At 42.5% G+C, this 6,000-nt stretch overlaps 1 protein-coding gene across 4 annotated transcripts in view; it reads left to right on the top strand.

The window, feature by feature from the left end:
• The first annotated feature begins 2,711 nt into the window (after positions 1–2,711).
• Positions 2,712–6,000, top strand: part of SGSM3 (small G protein signaling modulator 3) — a 35,640-nt gene continuing 32,351 nt past the window's right edge. For 3 of the 4 annotated variants that reach the window (XM_012741660.2, XM_012741658.3, XM_012741659.3), the window contains exon 1: positions 2,712–2,867. The gene's annotated coding sequence lies outside the window, so the exon portion shown is untranslated. The remainder of the gene's footprint in view (positions 2,868–6,000) is intronic. The other variant, XM_012741661.3, reaches the window with a different exon arrangement.

The following is a 6,000-nucleotide window of genomic DNA, read 5'->3' as shown; positions in this document are numbered from 1 at the left end:
CATTTGCCTGGGCTAGAGTGCATTGGGGTCATCATAGCTCATTGCAGCCTCAAACTCCTGGGATTATAGATGTGAGCCACTGTATCTGGCTCATCAGTTCATATTGAATAGTGATATTAATCGGGAGAAAAGTCATGGAGGCTTCCAGTTTCCATCCACAAGTGAGTGGCCCTTTCATTGCTCTGGCTCTAGGGCACTGAGAAATATCCTATTAAAGTTTAAAACTATAGGAAAATGTTATACCTCTGTCATGGTTTTAAATTTTAATAGAACAGCTGTCTTTATTTATTTATTTTTGAGACAGAGTCTCCTTTTGTTGCCCAGGCTAGAGTGAGTGCCATGGCGTCAGCCTAGCTCACAGCAACCTCAAACTCCTGGGCTCAAGTAATCCGCCCGCCTCGGCCTCCCAGAGTGCTAGGATTACAGGCGTGAGCCACCACGCCCAGCCAGAACAGCTGTCTTTAAAAGTTGTATTTGGGATAGTGTTTGTTGTAAGAGTATAGGAAAGTATATTTAAAATACATAATGCAAACATTAAGAGTAGATAAAAATTAAGTAGATAAAAAACAATTATCCCATGATTTATTAAATAGCTTAGGTACTCTTTTTTTTTCCCAAGACAAAAAAGGATAAAATAATGTATTTACATTTTACATTTCTTTTGTGATAGCCTGGAGAAAGCAGGTATCTACAAAATACTTTATTTCTGATACAGGTTTTATATTCAAACATATTTTTTCAGCACCCTACTGTATACTGGGAATGCAGTGGTGAGCAAGATAGTCTGCCCTCCAAGAGCTTATGGCTCCAGTGCAGGACACAGAATGTACTACAAAGTGGTGAGAGTGGCTCCTCAATAAGTGGGACATAATTCAACCTTTGAACTCATGCAGAGTTCTGCAATTTGCACTGAGAAAGGGGCCTCTTGAGATGATACAACTTTTCAATTACAGGAAACCCACACTACTTCCCTTTTTAGTTGGTGAAGCATTTCATATTCACTCCATCATGATGCAGACACTGCTTTTCCCACCTGCGTGGTGCTTGGCTGAATTACTTCAGTACACCTGGCTCCATACGTGCCCATTTGACATTGCCAGAATTGAGAATGACCTTGCCTTGGGTGCTATCTATCCTAAGAAACTTAACAATTTGACATTTTTCTTTCTCTCTTTTGTTGTCTGTCTAATGGAGGCTTAAAATGTACGTAGAGTTCTTAAACACAGCATTTATAAATAAGAAAGTTTCATATAATTGTTAGCAAATCTACCATTCCTCAAAAGGGAAGTATTTGCTTGTGGCCTTTAGACCTACCTGGTATTGATCTCCACCAAATGTCCCATTGGAGAGGGCTGCAAGCTTTATTTGGCAACAGCATTGATAATTCTGTAGTTCCCTATTGTCTGTAGGAAAAGTAGGAAAAAGTGAAATAATAATCGTTTATTGTATAAACCTAAATGGTCTGTGCTGAAATTAGCACTAATCAGCCATTGAATTTTTACACCTCAGCTTATTTTACAGCTATTTTCAAGGAATCGTATTTTCCCATAGAGACAGATTTAAAAACCATAGATAGCCCTTGCAAATTGTGAGATGATAAAAAAGGACTGTCACCACACTAAAAAGGCAGACATTTATTGTCCTATGGCAATATTTTATTTTTTAAAAGAATTAGAGGCAGTGCTGTGGTTGGGAAGAAAAATGAACTTGACGTCAGAAAGTGGGTTCAAATCTCTGTTCTGCCACTTAATAGCTCTCACTATTTTGGCCCGGTCCTCCTCTGTAAAATAAATGAATAATAAAATATACCCTGCTTTCAGCACGTACGTGTTGTGGAAAACATGCCAAAGTGTTTTGTGAACTGTATAGCAAGGACATCATTGAAATATCACCTTGTATCTTGTAGGCTTTGCCTGTGGTGTCCCCCTCATAGACACCTGGGCAGCACCATCTTCTGATCCATTAGGAACCTGGATTTAATTACAGGTTAATAAGCAGCTCTAAACCAAATGTATATCTCTTCAGAATTAGAAGATATTTTTAGAAAAAGATTCCTGAATACTGTTTGAGCTTTTGGTGACTTTTCTGGTACTCAAAGTGAGAATCCTACCCTAGGCCGAGAAGCCAATGGAACTTTTGGTGACTTTTCTAAAACAAGGCAAGTTTTTTTCAAGCTAGAGCCTGAGTTTCACTAGGACCTGGATGTCAAATGGAGATGGGCTCATACTGTCCTGGAGCGTTCATTCCTGCTACGCTTAAACGTTTTTGCCACACAGCAGTGAGTTCTCACAACAGCCATAAGTTCACATTCTCATTTAATGGATGAGCTAAATGTTAGTGTGGCTAGTGATTCAAATGCCGGCCCCCTGACTACACCCACTGCATCTCACAAGCTCCAGAGAGTGAATTTCTTGGGCAAGACCTTAACCAACCTGTGGCTTCTTCCAAGGCTTGTGAATTGTGCAAGAGTGGATTAGGCTGGTCTAGGACTGGTTCCGTGCACCCACAAAGAAGGGACTTAAATATTTGGAAAATTTAAAAGTAATTTGCTCTGTCTTTCATCCTGACTGCTGGTCCACCCCATGATGCCCTAAGTTGCTCAGGCTAAGGTTCAGACCGCTAGGGTGAAAACGGGCTTCGCAGGCCGCCTGTGCCCGCGCCCCCTGGCGGTGGAGCCGGGCACGGAAAGCCGGCTTGTGGAGTGGTGCCGCCCAGCACGGGAAAGGACTACAGCCCCCAGCATGCCCTGCGGGCGCCCCTCTCCGCCCGGCCGCGCGTGCGCGGAGGCGCCGCCGAGGTCTGACGGGTGAGAGGTGAGGAGCCGCTAGCACGACCCGGGATTGGCGCTGAGGTGGCACGCGGGGCAGGTGAGTGCGTGTCGCGTTGCGGAGACTCGCTGGGGCCTGCAGGCCCTGTGCCTGTTCGTTCCTCTCGGGCCTGTGGGGGCCGTGTCGGACTGATAGAGGCGGCCCGGGCCGCCCTCGCTCGCGCCGCGGGTGGGCTGGGGGCCGGGGCGTGCGGCGGGCTGGGGCGGCCACTCGGACCTGCGCGCCCGCCGAGCCCGGGGGCTGGCGTGGCTGGCGTGGGCTGGCGGGGGCTGGCCGGGGGCGGACGGCGTCGCGGAGGCCTGCCGCGGGGCTGGCCGCGCTTCAGTGCTGCATCCACCCCCTCTGGCAGCTGGGAGCGATTTTACAGGAATTGCGCCTAATACTGGGTTTTTTCCCCCCCTTTAAGTATGGCTGCTTCAGGCACATTTACAGCTGCAAACTCTTCGTCAGCTTTAACTTGTGGCTTTACATTTAACATTCAGATACAGGTTCAGAACTCAGGCTCAGATTCGGGCTGAGACTCGGGACACTGGGATAGGTGTTTGTATTTTAGCATTGGGGAAATTGAGGTATACTCTACCCAGAATCATCCAGTGTGGTTTAGGATTAGAATTTTGAAAATTATTCTTGTACTTAGTTGGCTGGTCCAGGTTACTTTTTATTTGGGGGGAAAAAATGAAGATTTTTTTTTTCTCAGTGCCTAGATAACTGTGTAGTATCTTCCAGGCTCCTGAGGCACATCTGTGGTGGGTTGCTGGCTCTTTTTTATATTCTTTTTGGTGGGATATTTAGAGATGTCCTGGAATATTCTTTTCCCTATCTTATTCTTTCTTGGTAAATTCAAGTTCCTAATCAGACTCTGATTTACAAAAACCGAGTTTTCAACTTTGACTTGTTTATTTGTAGCTTCTATGATGTTTGTGACTAAGTTTGTAGTATATGTATTTTCCACTTCTTTTCTTGTTCATCTCTTCTAATTTCGTCTACACGCTAAAGGACAGAGTTATGTCTTTGTTTTATATAGTCATTTCTGTTCTTTGTTTAATTTGTAATTGATTTTAAATAAAAGGAGATATCTTTCCTGTCTATTGATAATCCTAAGTGAATGTAGGTCTTTCATTACTAAATATCCCTTTAGTCCTCTTCCTTATCCCCCCTCCTCTTTTTTTTTTTTTTTTTTGTAAAGATAGGGTCTTGCTCTGTCCTCTGGGCTAGAGTGAGTGGCGTCATCATAGCTGTCTGCAACCTCAAACTCCTGGGCTCAAGTCATCCTCCTGCCTCAGCCTCCCGAGTAGCTCCAGGTGGGAACCACCACGCCTGGCTAATTTTTTTATTTTTAGTAGTGTGTGTGGGTGGGGGTCTCACTTTTGTTCAGGCTGGTCTCAAACTCTTGGCCTCAAGTAATCCTCCAGCCCCAGCCTCCCAGAGTGCTAGGATTACAGGCATGAACCACCTTGCACAGCACTCTATCATTTTTTAAGGATAGTCTGAGGAAAAGGAAAGAGGGTGAGGTATTTCTGTTGGTCAGATATGGGTAATATATTAACATAACTCATGACCAGAACATTAAGAGGTTGTAGACAAAAAAAATTGCTTCAATATAAAAATGCATATTTAATATTCCTTAAGTGAATTGGGGAACTCGTCAGGATGACAGAAAAGTGAACTGGGGTAGGACCTCACAGAAATGAACCTGACATTATGGTGAAATATTGAGAAAGGAACTTGAGAGATAATCATCTCTTTTATTATACAGTCATCCTTCTGTGCCTGGAGTGGATATAAGATCACCTGGCTGGCTCAGAAGCTTAAAAAATGTGTGTTTTCAGTTTTTCTTTTCTTGGTTCTAAATGAAGATTTTGGCAGGAGCCAAAAATTTTGTACATTTGATAATTTAACATCAGTTTTATTTGCTCATTCTCCAGATTGTCTCTATTACTCATTTTGTGACATCAGTAATTTTCCATAGCAGCCATTCACAAGCTCATGCACACTGTCATAAGGAAATGGGAAGAGGACAAAGGATGGTAAACACAGAAGAAATAACAATCCTGTTTCTTTTCCATCACATATTACACATAGATTTAGGAATTCTGGAATGGAGCATGATATATTTGGAAGGGGTTAGAACACCAGAGTCAAGGCCTCTATCTGCAGTAATAATCATTGAAACGATTTATTGAATGCCTTTTATTTACCAAACATTATAACTGTCATGGTGAACTGTATGGGTAGGTTAAATCATTTTACAAATGTATACATTGTAGCATAGAGGTTATTTGCCCACAGACATAGTAAGTTACAGGGCCAGAATTCACCTAAGTCTGCCTGACTCTAAAACCCCTGTTCTTTTGACTGTGCTATACTACTACCTCATCAACACAAATTTTCAGGTCTTTCTCATTCTTAAAAAAATATATACAACTTTCCTGTGATCATACTTCCCCTTCAAATTACTACCATTTCTCCTAGTTCTCCTTTCTAGACTTGTTCTTAAAAAGCAGATTCTATGTTCTCATTCATTTACTCCTTAGTTCATTGTAGTCACTTCCATCTTTAACTCTTTTGAAACTACTCTCATGAACTCCACTCAACTATTTACCTAATATCTACTGTATGTACCATCTTCTAGTCTTATAAAGATGGCTAAGACATGATTCTTGTCCCGAGGGAGTTTAAGGATTGATGAAGGAGAGAAGGTATTACATAGTTCATACATGTCAATGTGATATGTTAACTGCCAACAGGGCAGTCTTTATTTTGGGAGTTAAGGGAGAAAAAATTCATTGAGATGTTGCTCACTGCTAACAGAGAGAAACCTTAAATTGTTCTAGACTGTAGTGTGTAGTGTTAAGACTGCATGCTTAGATGTACAGTTTTAGGGAGATGCTGTATCTCTCCAGGGAGAAATGACCTTGGTTGAAAGATACAGCGTAGGCTTTGGAGTCTGATGGTCCTGGTAACTGAGCCACAATTTCTTCTTTGTAATACCTGCCTGCAGTGTAAGCTGTATGAAGGTAGGATCTTTGTCTTGTTCACCATATCACCCCACTTTCCTAGAACAGTGGTAGATGGTCAATAAATATTTTTTGAACAAATGCCTCAGGGTTACTATATTCCATGGTAGGTACTAGCACTATCAATAGTAGCATATGACTGATATAATGAGGGT

The sequence above is a fragment of the Microcebus murinus genome, chromosome 10, assembly GCF_040939455.1.
Source record: "Microcebus murinus isolate Inina chromosome 10, M.murinus_Inina_mat1.0, whole genome shotgun sequence".
NCBI classification, from domain to species: Eukaryota; Metazoa; Chordata; class Mammalia; order Primates; family Cheirogaleidae; genus Microcebus; species Microcebus murinus.
The sequence above is the reverse complement of the archived record's forward strand: the minus strand, read 5'-3'. Positions and strand labels throughout refer to the sequence as shown.